The sequence below is a fragment of the Phascolarctos cinereus genome, unplaced genomic scaffold (assembly GCF_003287225.1).
Source record: "Phascolarctos cinereus isolate Bilbo 61053 unplaced genomic scaffold, phaCin_HiC Scaffold_3;HRSCAF=262, whole genome shotgun sequence".
Classification (NCBI taxonomy): Eukaryota; Metazoa; Chordata; class Mammalia; order Diprotodontia; family Phascolarctidae; genus Phascolarctos; species Phascolarctos cinereus.
Window position 1 is genome coordinate 1831206 of NW_027555736.1, and position 13923 is coordinate 1845128.

Below are 13923 nucleotides of genomic sequence, written 5' to 3' on the forward strand. Positions count from 1 at the left end.
CAATTTGCTGGCAGACGCTTCAGAGACTTGTCTGTGTGGGCCAGTCCTTGGGATGTGTGGGTTCATTGAGCCAGGAGCTCTCAGAGGGGAATGAATGCCAGGCAGTCAGCCGAGGTCTGGTCTGGATAGAAAGTGGACTTTGCTTCTCTGCCCTCACTGGCTGCCTCCTGGGTCTGTGTATATCCCATCGTGGCTGTTGTTTGCAGGCAGGGTGTCCCTTTTGACAGACTGTCTGTGGCTTAGGAGGCAAAACCCATTTCCAGAGCTGATTGGACTCCCCAGCTGGGAATTCAAGGGGAGAAATGCTGTTGAGCTAGCAGTTGGGATTTGTAGACAAATCTTCTTTGTCCCTGTGTGTAGAAGGAGCCTCTCTTCCCGGCCCTCCAGACCAGTTTGGGCACTCTTTGGCAGATACCTGTGGCCAAGAGAAGGGACTTAGGCTCAGTTCAAGTGTGTGCTGGGTCTCCCTCTGAAGTGTGAGGTGTATGGCAGCTTTGCCACAGGCCTGTAGAATGGCTTTCCCTTCTGAGACCTTTAGACATGATCATGTTCCCATGTTCATAAGCAGAGCTGAGCAGCCGGTTCCAGAGCGGGCCCTACCTGACTCCAGTCTCTGCATCTCCATCTGCAGTGAGAACCTGGGTGCCACAGCACCGATTCCCCCTTCATTTTTTATCTTTGCTTCTCAGATAAATTAATGAACTTTCATCACTGGCAGGCAAAATGAAATCAGCCTCATAGCAAGTCAGGTTGGGGCTGCATCTATTTTCTGCGAATACATCCTGAACCTTTCCCTGAAACTTCCTTTAGTCCAAGAGGTGTGGTCCAGTCCTTTCCTGAATTGTGTTCTGTGCTAATAGTCAGTCAGCAAGCATTTACTAAGTACTTACTATGTGCCAGGCAGGTTGCTGAGACTTGAGGTTAGGTCAAAAGACAGTCCGTGCTCTTGAGCAGCTCACAGATGAATGGGACGGGCAATATACAAACAACTAGCACAAAGGAGAGAAAAGTTGGATAGATTAGGGGTAACCAGCAGAAGGACCCTGGCATTAAAGGGTCTCTAGGGGGCTTCTTTGAAGGTGAGATTTGAGTGTAGGGTTGAAGGAAACCAGGAAGCCAATGGCTGGGAAGGACAGAGGCCTGAGGAGACTGGGTTACATGCCAGGGCCAGGGGAGCAGGGTGCCTTCTGTTCCCCTCCCACATTCCAAGCACAGAGAGGAATCTGGCCACTTCAGACTCCCAGGCTTGGGCCCTCAAGTCTAGCACCCAGAACAGGACAATAGAAATCACAGTTTAAATGAAAAGGGGTCGCATTGTGCTTTTAATTGGTTATTTCTCAAAATAGTTAACACCTCTAATTTTCATGTGCAAACATCTAGAGGAGCTGGGCTGGGTTGTTGTCCTTCACCAGAGCCTTGTGACAGTGGGAAAGAAGGCCAGCTCTTTGATTCTAATAAATGATTTAGCCATCATGAGAAATTAAAGGAAATAAACTGAGGACTGGTGCTACTGTTGGTAAATTTCAGAATACACAGTGGGGTTTATTCCAAGCAGAAACATGAAGGTGAGGTGTGGTTGGTGTTAGTACTGAAGGGTCATGCAGGAAGGGGTGACTCCCCAATGTTCCAGTCAGTCCATCAATCAGTTAAGGAGCGCTTACCAGTTGCCAGGCGCTGAGCTAAGCTGAAAAGCATGTTAAGGATCACCTGTTGGAGGGCCCACTGAGACATATTTAACCTAAAGGCAAGAAGTCTCTGAGGTGTAATCTCCTGCAGGCAGATTTTTGCTACTAGACCAATGATACTTTGTGTTTCCAAATGATGACGGACAGGAAAGTGAGGACTATGGCAGGTTCTCTTGAAGGAGAATCAGATTTGGGTAAGAAGAGCTGGATGGGAATCCTGGCTCTGCCCCTCACTCAGGACCCGGGCCATTTGGGCAAACCATTCCTCTTGGGGGCTGTCAGTGAGGCCTGAGGGCCACTCACCACGCCCTTCCCCCTAGGAAATAAGAGGACAGAGAGAAATGATTGACCTCTACTGAAGTGGCAGGAAATCAAGATCACGTTGATTAGGGAATGAGCTCCCAGAAACTCAAGTCCAGAGCAGGAAAGCAGGTCTAGGCATTGACAGGTGGGCAGTGTTTCCCTTTGCAGATCAACCTTGGAGGCAGTTAACAGCCAAAATGAATGGACGTAACACAGAGACTATTTTGGACGGTTTATGAGCCAGAATTTCTCCCAGTGCAGTGGTGTGTTATGTTCCAGAACGTAGGAATTCATTAAGAAAACAAAAAAAGCACGGAGCCATAGAGGGATGTTTGCGTCTGAATTTGTGAATTAACTTTTCACTGCACTTTTGTTCCTTTTTCAGTCGCTTCAGTCATGTCCGACTCTCCATGACCCCATTCGGGGTTTTCTTGGCAAAGACGCTGGAACGTTTACTGTTTCCTTCTCCAGCTCATTTTATAGATGAGGAAACTGAGGCAAGCAAGGTTAAGTGACTTGCCTAGGTTCACTCAGCTAGTGAGTGTCTGAGGCTGGATTGGAACTTGGGAAGATGCATCTTCCTGACTCCAGGCCCAGCTCTCTATCCACTCAACCACTCAGCTGCCCACTTTTGTCCCCAGTGGGCTGCAAACTTGCCAGCTCTCTGAATTCTGCATTAAAGAAGCAATTGATCGGCCGGGGCTAGTGGGTGCTGACATCACCATGAAAAGTGATGAACGCTGGACATTGCAGGCCCTGCCTGCACTCTGCCCTCCGCCATCTGAATTCCACGCTGCACTCCTGGGCCTGGCAGGTGAGCACAGAATGTCAGGGCTGAAATTCTCATAGCCACATGCTGTAACTAGAGAGCTTGGCCTGTGTTATATCATGGGCTTGGAAAAGGGATAAGAAACTGAACGTGGTGATGGATAAAACAGATCTTGGCAATCAGGCCTGGTGGGGGTGGCGACATTACTCCGTCACCCACAGGTGCTTGTACAAAGCACAGTCTTGATGAGGGGAGTGAGGGTGATGGGGTGGGGGACAGCAGAGAAGCTATCATGCCTGAGATGAAGTGAACCAGCTTCCTTCTGAAACCTGGTAGACGGGGAGGGAAGGGTCTTTGTATTAAAGGAAGGACCCAGGGCCCAGAGCTTCGTTCCTTCCTCTGTTTTAGGTCCATAATGATTATTTTGTGTTCTGAATTCACTGGCTCTCTCTTAGTACTATTGTCTTCTTCAGTGTTGCTTCTGAGGATATTTCAAGCAGTCCCACTCTTGTGCGGCTGTACTTGTCTTTACCGGTTCCAGCTGGTTGCCATGGAGACCTCTGAGCCCTTGTGACTCTTTTCTTAAATAAAAAAGCCAATTAATGCTTCAAATTGAGTACATAAGATTTATAAAACACAAGGAGGAGGAAGGTAATTTAACCAAGCACCGGGTAAATTTTGGCTCGGAAAAACCAAGTGTGGGCATGCGGGGTTCTCGGGGTTCTCGTGGTTCTCGGTTTCCTCGGTGACCACAGCAGCTGCGACTGAGGGGACTGCCTTCCTTTGACCAGCCATGAGGCGTGTTCCTCCAGGTGCAGCCTGGGTGCAGTCACCATGGGCTTCTTCTGAGGGGCCGGCCTGAGGTCTTTTCCACCCAGACAGACACCTTCCTCTGAGATTTGCATTCCTACCTTGGGCAAAGCTGCTGCTATACTAAACTTTTACATGAATATCCAGACAAATGCTGGTGGGATGTCAAATCCGGGGCATTCAATGCTGACACCTCCCCAGCTCCAGGGATCCCTGGTCTTGACTCTTTGGTGTTCCCTGAGACCCAGGTACAAAATGAGAATAATTCAACTCCTTAAACGTGATTTTATTGGTGGATTGTGATGTCTTGTCCAACCACTTCCCAATGTGCCTCCCTCCCTTCCTCCCTAATACCGTCATATTTTAACAAATAAAACAATTAAGTAAAATTATTGAGTGGACCTGATGCGAGTGACAGGGAGTGCCCTATTTACCATTTACTGCAACACCAGCCCTCTGGAGCCAGCTGGCAATGACCACTTGATGTGAACTCTGTGTTCTTGTGGTTCTGTTTTTTTTACTCTGCACTAGCACATCCGAGGCTTCTTGAGTTTCTCTGAATTTTTCAAAACCAGCATTTCTTGTGGCACAATGATATTCCATTGTACTCGTATGCCATGCTTTGTTTAGCTGGTCTACACTCATTTTTTTATACAATTCAAAATTGTTTTCCACAATATTCATCATCCCATGGACAGTATATTACTATATTATCTTCCCACAGCCCCTCCAGCATCTATGTTTCTGTCTTTTTCAGTTTGCTCGTTTGAGGTGATGCTTCAGAGTGAATGAATTGGTATTTCTCTTCTAATTAATAGAAAAGCAGAAATGCTAAACACATTCCTTATATGCTATAACTCATTGGAATGTTCAATACAGAAAGCATGAGCAAAGGATAAAGATCCATCTGGAGACTAGGAATATCAAAGAACAATCACAGGAACAATACAATTTTAAAGAGTGAGAAGAATGAGGCAATACATGCAAATTTATGCGATGTCAGTGCATCATTGTTTGGAGGAAAACTTATCCACAGGTATATATTAATAAAATAGAAAGAAATTAATGAACTGAGCATGAAATTTTTAAAAGAAGGAAATCAGATTAGCCCCACAGCTTGCACAAAAGAAGAAAATTTGAAAAGCTAAGGAGAAATAGCTAAAACTGAAAATAAATGTATTGAATGGATACAACTGAGTTTTTGAAAGTAATTCACAACTGATGATAAATGATTGTTAGTGTACCTAAGAAAGAAAAAGTAAACTCAAATTATCAAACTATCAAGAAGGTGAATTCACAATGAAAAGAGGAGACGATGATCAGAAATCATCCTATACAATTGTCAGCAAAACTGAGAATTTAAAGGCAATAGGTGGTTACCTAGAAAAATATAAAATGCATTAACAAAACAGAAACTAGAGATAGCACAACCCAATCTCAGTGGCAGCCCAGAAAAAAGTTCTGATTATCTGGGCCTAGGTTTTTGGGGTGAGGCTTTCTTTGCTGCAGAGTTGTGCCCCACTGCTGCCTGGGACTCTCATGTTTGGAACCATCCATGTTGGAGACCATCTGTCATGTAACATTATAACTGATATTGGAGATAAGAAGAGAATCAGATGAACCTGAGAGAGACATCTCCCTGACCTATAAAAAGCAGCTGGCCCTGTTGTGCATCGTGGTGCAAGCCTGTTCTGTGGGACAGACTGGGTGTCTGATGCTGAAGGTCAGAGCAGTGACCAAGAACTGAGCATGTCTGGAGTGCCAGGGTTGGAAGGAAGCTCTTATTAGAATTGTCCATTCCCTTCACCCTCCTGCCAGCCCAAAGATCATCACATGAAGATGTCATGCCCCCTTCTAATGCTGAATCCTGTGCTTCTGTGATATCTGACAAAACTTGACCATCCAAATTACATAGAGAACTGATACCAACATGTAAGTAAGCCCAAGTCATTCTTTAATAGTAAATTGGTCAGAGGATAGGAGTAGTTCTCAAAAGAAGAAATGAAAACTACTAACAAAAATATGAAAAACAGATAAAATCACCAAGAATATTTTCTTGAGCCTCTGTATGCCAGGCACTGTGTTGGGTGCTGGGGATGCCAGACAAAAGTGAAAAACAGTCCCTGTGCTCAAGGATTTTACATTTTGGGAGTGTTACAACTTGTAGGCAAATGAATGAATATTAGATGAGAGAGAGGCAGATGAATGAATATCAGATGAGAGAGACAGACAGAAAGAGAGACAGAAACGGGGGGGGAGAGAGAGGAGAGAGAAGAGAGAAGAGAGAGAGAGAGAGAGAGAGAGAGAGAGAGAGGAGAGAGAGAGAGAGAGAGAGAGTAAGAGAGAATGAACTGGGTGAAGGGGGATGATCAAGGACTCAAGACCATTATTTTCTAGCTGGAAGGGACCATAGTGACCATCTAAGTCTCTCATTTTACCAACCCAATTTAAAAGAAGTTAAGTGAATTAATTAAGGCAGTCAGCCCCACAGCTGGGATTTGAACCCAGGTCCAAGAACTCCTCACCCAACCAGACTTTCCACTGTCTCATGTTGCTTTCTGAAGGATGTGGTACCTGAGATGAGGCTAAGGGAAGTGGAGACTTGTAAGGGAGCAGGGGGAGCGTGAGCTTCTGGTTGGGCTGGATTGTGGAGGAGAGCAAGGCACTATAAACCTAGAGAGAAAGCTAGGTGGGAGGCACATTTAGAAAGGGCTTCAGGCACAAAGCTAAGCAGCTCATGTTTGTCCTTGGGGGCCACAGGAAACTCCTGAAGATTCTGGAAGAAGGAAGTGGTCTGGGCAGAACTGTGCAGCCTGAGCCTCAGGTGAGCAGCGGCTGGTTGGGGAGCCGAGGAGGTGACTGCAGCGGTCCAGAGGACAGCTTCTTTGGGCTGGGCGGGGTGCTTTCGGGCACTCCACTGGAGTTGCTCTCCAAGCGCCTCTATGGAAAGGGATGTCAGCAGCATCTTGTCTGAGAAACGAGGATGATTGCAGGTGGACCCGCTTACTTCCCCCGGTGGTGATGAGGAGGCCAGGACCTCTTTAAATGTGAATCATTCGTTACCTCTGCTGTGCCAGTGTCTGCTTTTCCTTTCAAGCCCTGTGCATAGATAGACGCGGCATCTTTGGGAAATGTCACTGACTTTTCCTCTGTGTCCCAGTTAGGTGACAATCTGTGTTCTCTGAAGCCGGGACATCACCTCCGCAGCTGTGCGTGGATGTCAGAAACCATCTCCCAGCCCCGAGCAGTCTGACATGGAGGAGGTCCCCCCTCCCACCCCTATTCCTGAAAACACTTGGGAAAGAATGAACTTCATACTTACAGTCCATTTTTTAGTACAGTACATTTCAGCTCCATCTTAGATCTGTCCATCTGGATGTGCATTTTAGAATGCTAAAAATAAACCTCTTTTTCTTAAAAAAAATTAGCCAACTATTTCAGAAATCACGTCAGAATTTGGCAGCAGCTTTGTCTCAGGTCTGAGGAAGAGAGTGGGGAGTGTGGGGCATTGGCTAGAGCACTGGACCTGGAGACCTGGGTTAAAATCCTTCCTCTCATGTTTACTAGCTCTGTCGCTCTGGGCTGGTCAGTTGATCTGTCAGCCTCAGTTTCCTCTTCTGTAATATAGGGATAACAATGCTGATAGTACCTTCCTCAGGACCTTTGAAATGTCCATCATTGTTAATGAGGGGGATGCTTTAGGGGACTGAATTTTGCCAGATTTTCTAACAACTCAGAGTCTGCAGAATCGGCAGGGACCTTAAAAGGCATGAGGCCATGCTCCTATTTTACATACAGCTTGAGCCAGAGGCCCAAGGGTGTCCAGGTCGTGAACGAGCTGAGTCCAGTTGTGAGCCCAGGTCACATGACTCCCAAACCAGTGACAATGAAAGGTTGGGAGAGTGATCAAAAGCGAAATGATGTGCTCCTGGTTGTCCAGGCAGAAGAGTGCACAGCCACAGTGCTTCCTAGATGCCTTCCTCTGACCCTGGCTCCTGCCAGCTTCTTTGGGGTCATCTCCCCACTAAACCCACCCTGGAGGAGCCCCAGGGACCATGTTCATGCCTTTCTTTGTAGCTTTTCTTTCTTTCTTTTTTTTCTTTTGGCTAGGCAATGGGGTTGAGTGACTTGCCCAGGGTCACACAGCTAGTAAGTGTTATGTGTCTGAGGCTGGATTTGAACTCAGGTCCTCCTGAATCCAGGGCCAGTGCTCTATCCACTGCGGCACCTAGCTGCCCCTCTTTGTATCTTTTCATAAATGCTGTTTAACTCAACGACGAGATACATCTTCATGGCCCAGAGATGGCCAAAGGATCTTGAAAATGCCTCCAGAAGAGCCCAGGCCCTGGAATATCCTGCACCTAGAAGGACTGGCCAGCTTCTCCTTCCGGAAGCTGACCTCAGTTCAGGGACCTTGTCCCACAGAGAAGCTCCTGAAGGCTGTCTGCTCTGCCTGAAAGGGGCTGCAGTCTGTCCTGTCAGAGGCGCTCTCTCCCCTGATGACACCAACATCAAATGTTGTCAAGAGCCGGAGAGGAAGGAGAGCCTCCCTGCCCCTTCCCTGACATCTCTCTGTGCCTCAGTTTCCTCATGAGCTGAGGGAGGAGTTTGGGCAGGATGGCCTCAGGTTCCTCCCAGCTTGAGAGCTGGCGTCCTTGGGGTGTTTCTGCCCGTTCCACAAGGGCTGTTCTTTCTTCTTCTTCCCTGTTCCTACATTTTGGTCCTTGCTGCTGTCTTGTCTGACTGTTCCCCACCTCTCATTCTCATCTTCCCAGAGAGCTCGTTCGCTCCCTGAGCGCAGGGACGGTCTTCTGCTCATGCCACAAATGATGCATCACCCAAACAGAGAAAAGCCCCACAACCTCACCCACTGTGTCAGCTGAGTCCCCAGAAGTTCAGGCAACTTTGGGCATCTGGCTGCTAACCAGAGATTTTGGAATCCTCTCCGATCAGCACTGTTGGGGGAACTCCCGAGGTCCCACACTCTTCTCCAGCACAGGTGTGGCTGGGGCCTTTTAAAGGCTTCTTTGCCTTTGGTGGGGGTGTTCTGTTTCCAAAAAGGGATATTGTTTTGGAGATCGTGGCTCACTGGGCAGCCAGCACCTGATGCCTGGACTCATGAGTTACTATTGATTGGATCTGGACGGAAACTGCCTTTCCTCAGGATTGCTATTTGTTTACCTGTACCTAGGGCAGGAAAGAGAAAGCAGAAGAGCCTTCCCTGCTCCCTGCAGGAAGGAAGGTTAGGTCACAAAAAGTTCTGGGCACATCCCTAAAGAGCCAGAGCCAGTTTTGCACCACTCCCCATCTTTTAAAAATTAAGTTTTATTTTGATGCCTTCTCTTCTCACCCCCCTTGAGAAAGCAAGAAAAATAAAGCCTCTTTTACAAATGGGTGGTCAAGCAAAACACACACTAGCCGTGTCTGAAAGTAAAATGTCTCCATCTGCCCCCTGAGTCCATCCCTCCTGTTGGGGGTGGGGGGGGGTCGGGCAGCCTGTTTCATCATGAGTCCTCTGGAATTCTGGTTCCTCATTGTGTTGATCAAAATCCCTAAATCCTGCTTGTAGCCCACAAAGCCAATGATGCTTCCTGGTTGGGTTGCTCCCTCTCTTACACAGCCAGCTGGGGTCCCAGGGCATGAGAGGATGCATGATAGCTCACTGCATCACCCCCAAGTTCATCTTCAGTGCTGAGGCAGGGAACGTGTCCAGGCCTGTGGGCAGTGCCCCTTTGGGGCAAAGGTCTTGCGCCATAATTTCATCAAGTGGATTGGGTGGCTTAACTGATGAGGACCCCTAATCACCCCCATCTGCATAGCACTTATGTTCCTTAATGAAATGATGATGCTATAATGGCATTTATATTTGAGTATTTTATGGTTCCTTACACACATGGTTTCCTTGGGTTGGAAAGGACCTCAGGGGCCATCTAGGCCACCAAAAATACTGAAAACCTGAAAATTCCCCTCCATCACCTCCTTTACAAGTAGTTGTCCATATTCTGCTTGGATCCTTCCACTGACAGAGAGCCTACTACCTGTGGAGGCAGCTGAGGCTACTTGGGTAGAAAGTGTGTCCTATCATCAAACTGAAATTTGCTTCTTTAGCTTTCTTCCCCTTGTTCCTCCTGCCCTGGGGTCCCCACACCCCTCCTAAGTTGTCTTGTCTCCAAGCTCATCATTTCCAGCTCCTTTGATTTTCCTTCATCTCTGCCACTTGCTTCTCCTCCTCTGGATGTCCCCCAGCTTGTCCAAGTCTCCCCTAAATGTCGTTTGCAGAGCTACCACAGTCTTTTCCGTGTGTGTTGACTGGGGCAGAGTACAGGGGGAGTGCTACCTCCCGAGTTCTGAACATGTTTCCCTTCTCAGTGCAGCCTAAGCTTGCGTTCTCTTCCTTTCCTGTCATATCACACTGTCGACTCATTGATATTGAACCTGTAGTCCACTCAGACCCCCAGATAGGTTTCATCTGACCTGCCCTCTTTGACTTGGGCAGCTGATTTCTTGAATGCAGTTTAAGACTTACATTTATCCCTTCTCATCTTATTGTCTTTATCCACTATTTTAACTGCCAAGATTGTTATGATCTAAGCATGTTCTAGTGTGTTAGTGATCTCTTCTCGATTTCGGTCACACGCACACTTGATGTGCACACCATTTGTGCCCCCATGTAAGTCACTGGGTGCAGGTTCATGGAGGGCCCCACTGGGGGCCTCCTGCCATGTTGATGTTGCAACAACGACACCTCTTTGAAGGCAGCCATCTTAACTGCTCTGAAAGTGCCTCTGGAATTAGGTGTTCTACTCAATCAAGCAATCAAAAAATCAGCATTCATTTATTAAGCCCCTACTGGGTGCTCTGCCCTGGGGACACAAAACCAAAATAACCTCTGCCCTCAAGGAGCCTGCATTCTATCAGAATCATGCATGTGCTTGTGAGACGACCCACCAATCAGCACTCACACTCACCATCTGCTGGGATCTGGCCATTCAGCTCGTTCTCAGCTGCAGTGTATCGAAGGGGAACAATGCTGGGGTGGGAGTCAGGACTCACACCTGCTGACTTTGTGGTCCAGGGCAAGGCTTTCCTGCTTGGAGCCTCCAAGTCTTCTGATGGGTGCCATCACTATCGTAGGATTTGGTGAATGCTGACTACTGCTGCTGGGGCTTTACTTCTCTTCTCCATTACCACCCACCGTCCCCATCACTACCAAAAGAATCTTCCTAGAGCCCAGAGCTGGTCATGCCAGTCCCTGCTCAAAGACTTAGTGGCTCCCACTGGCTCTAGGATCAGTTCTAAACTTCTGGCTCCCACTCATCATTTCAGCCTCATTTCACCCTCCTCTTCACAAGCCCCACCTTCCCACCAGATGAGTCTGCCTGCTGTTTTCTGATTTGACATTCCATTGCCAACCTCCATACTTTTTTCCTAGCCACCTTCATGCCCAGTGTGCTCTCTTTCATGTTTTCCTCTCATTCTTTCCCTTCTTGGGTCATACACTGCAACCATGCAGTCATATGTCATACCCCTGTTGTCTATCATTGACTATGAATCCTGTGGTGCTGAGGGGAGCCACCATACTGATGAAATCATGGCTCTTTTGAAACAAATTTAGAGGCAATGAGTTGGTGCCATGGGTAGAGGGCTGGACTTAGAGTCAAGAAGAGCAGAGTTCACATCCTGCCTCAGATAACTGCTAGTTGTGTGACCCTGGATGATTCACTTAATCTCCTTCTGCCTCAGTTTCCTTATCTGTAAAATTAAGATGTTGGACTTAATGGCCTCTGGGGTCCCTTACAGCTCCAAATCTATGATTTTACCATCTAAACTTATTTCAGAGAATTTTTTTTTATATTGACATTTCTCCTCACCTTCCCACTCTGTGTCATCTTTACTACTGTCCCTTGCAAATGAAGTCATTTGCCTGCTGTTCTGTTTTAAATTGAAGCTGCTCTCAAGTTCTGGCAAAGCCAGACTGAGGAGAGTGGGAGGGGTGGATGCTGGACTTGGGCTGAGAAGGGAAATGGCTAAAGATTTTGGTATTAAAAATATATATTTGAAGAAGTCATACAAAAATGTACACTTTGGATACTCCCTCCACCCCCACCAGCTCCTTCCATCCCCCCCCCCAATTGCATTTGGTAGAAACAAAGAAAGGTTGTTTCTGAAGTGACAAAAAGGACCATTGAGCAGTGAGCTTTTCACTTTATTATTGTTGAGTTGTTCCAGCTCTATCTGACTTTTTGTGTTTGCCATTTCCTTCTCCAGCTCATTTTACAGATGAGGAAACTAAGACAAACAGAGTTAAGCGACTTGCCTAGGGTCACACACTAAGTGTCTGAGGCCAGATTCGAACTCACTAAGAGTTTCCCTGACTTCAGGCCTGGTGCTCTCTGCACTGCAGCGCCACCTAGCGGCTTTCCTCAGACAAGATGGAAGTTTTTCCTGGAGCTGTCCAGTGATAGAGCAGCTGCCTTGGAGACCGTAGGATGTCTCTTGAGGTCTTGAGGTCTTCCAGCTGTGGCCAACTGAGCAGTTTCAGGGCCTAGACTCTTGCTCAGATGTAGGTTGAACTGGGTGGATGAAGGAACAAACAAGTGTTTGTTGAACTCTGTGTGCCCGCCGAACATGGAGGAGCTCAGCCCTGGGGATGCACACGAGAGGGCATCCTGATGGAGGGCTGGTGGCCAGAGAGAGGAGTTTGGGACAGGAAGTGCCCATGATGGTGGGAGGAGCTGGGGCAGTGGATCTGATGTCGTTGGTAGTGGTGCTTTGATTAGTGTTCTCAAATTTAGGGGTGGAAGGGGTGTGCATGCGTGTGTGTGTGTGTGTGTGTGTGTGTGTGTGTGTATCCATTGGGGGCAGGCTGCAGGATGGCTTCTGAGGTCCCTTCCAGCTCTGAGATTCTCTGAATTTGTGATAGTTTCTTCTTCCTCCTCCTCCTCCTCCTCCTCCTCCTCTTCTTCTTCTTCTTCTTCTTCTTCTTCTTCTTCTTCTTCTTCTTCTTCTTCTTCTTCTTCTTCTTCTTCTTCTTCTCTCTCTCTCTGTCTCTCCTCTATCTCCCTCCCTCCTTCTCTCTCTCCCTGTCCCTCCCTCACTCCCTCCAGTTTTCTTTCCCTCTCCCTACCCAACTTCACTGTCGCCCAATCTCTGATAATGTGTTAACTGCTAATAGAGTGTAGTGAGAATGGCTTCCCAAGGAATTCATAGTTACATTTTACATCTTTGTTTGCATGGATTTCTCCTACTCTATGTTCTCATCAAACAGGGCTGGTTTTCATCCCTGCCCAGAGTGCCCTAGAATGCTACAAAATCAGTGTCAGCTAGAAGAACCCTGAGCCCCCACCAGGAGAATGTAGGCCCCTTGGGGGCCGGGTCTTCTTCATTATTGCCTTTGTATTCTCATTGCCTAGCACAGTGCTTGGCACATACGAGGTGCTCAGTCAATATTCATTGGATTGAATTTAAAGCTCTCTTATTTAGGTTTAGCCCCAAGGGATCCTGCTTATGGGGTGGTAGCTGCCACATTTTAAAAACTAGTTTCTTGGTCTTGGCAAAATTACCAAGGAACAAACAAATCACAGGAACTGAAGGGAAAAACATGACTACTGTCCTTTGTTTTTATATCACCCATCTCTTACAATATGTCCTTTCTCCTTCTCCTTCCAGAGAAGGCAGCAAAGGTAACCCAGAGGTCACTGACTTCCACCCTTCCAGACAAGGTTCCGCACCTGCGGCCCCCAAATCGACAAGGAAGGAGGTGAGAGGAGGCATCTCTTCTCTGGGCTCAACCCGGGCCAGCAGAAGAATCCTTGTTATTCGCACTGGTAGTGCTGCCGTCATTGTTTGAGTTGGCTTCTTAGCCTTTTCTTCACTCAGCATCAGCTCCTCCGAATCTCCCTGTGATTCTCCATGTCCTTCATGCTCGTTACCTCTTACAGGGCAGTCATATTTGGTTACACTCAGGTGCCACAACTTATGTAGCCATTCCTCAGCTGATTAGAATTGATTTCTTTCCCATTCTTTGCTACTATAAATGTTTTCACATCCATGCAACACTTGAAGCCAAAAGGAGGGGAGCAGGTGTGGCTTCCTTTTTACCTTTGGATTCTTTGGAGGTAAAGTCCAGTGAATTCCAAGGCCTGTGGGGGGCTCTGTTTTAGATGGACTCTGGCGAACTGGAGACTACTCAGAAAAAGCAGCCAGGATCCTGGGAGAGCTTCGGGGGCCAGAGTCCCTGTAGTCACTCCATATGATGATGATGATGATGATGGTGATGATGCTAGTTCTCTAGATTTTAAGGCTTGCACTTATGAATGAGGAGGTTGCGTAAAGGCTGCCCCCTCTGCTTCTCCC

General features: G+C 47.4%; 1 protein-coding gene across 2 annotated transcripts in view; it reads left to right on the forward strand.

The window, feature by feature from the left end:
* Positions 1–13923, forward strand: part of STK32C (serine/threonine kinase 32C) — a 184532-nt gene that overhangs the window by 1697 nt on the left and 168912 nt on the right. The window lies entirely within an intron of this gene.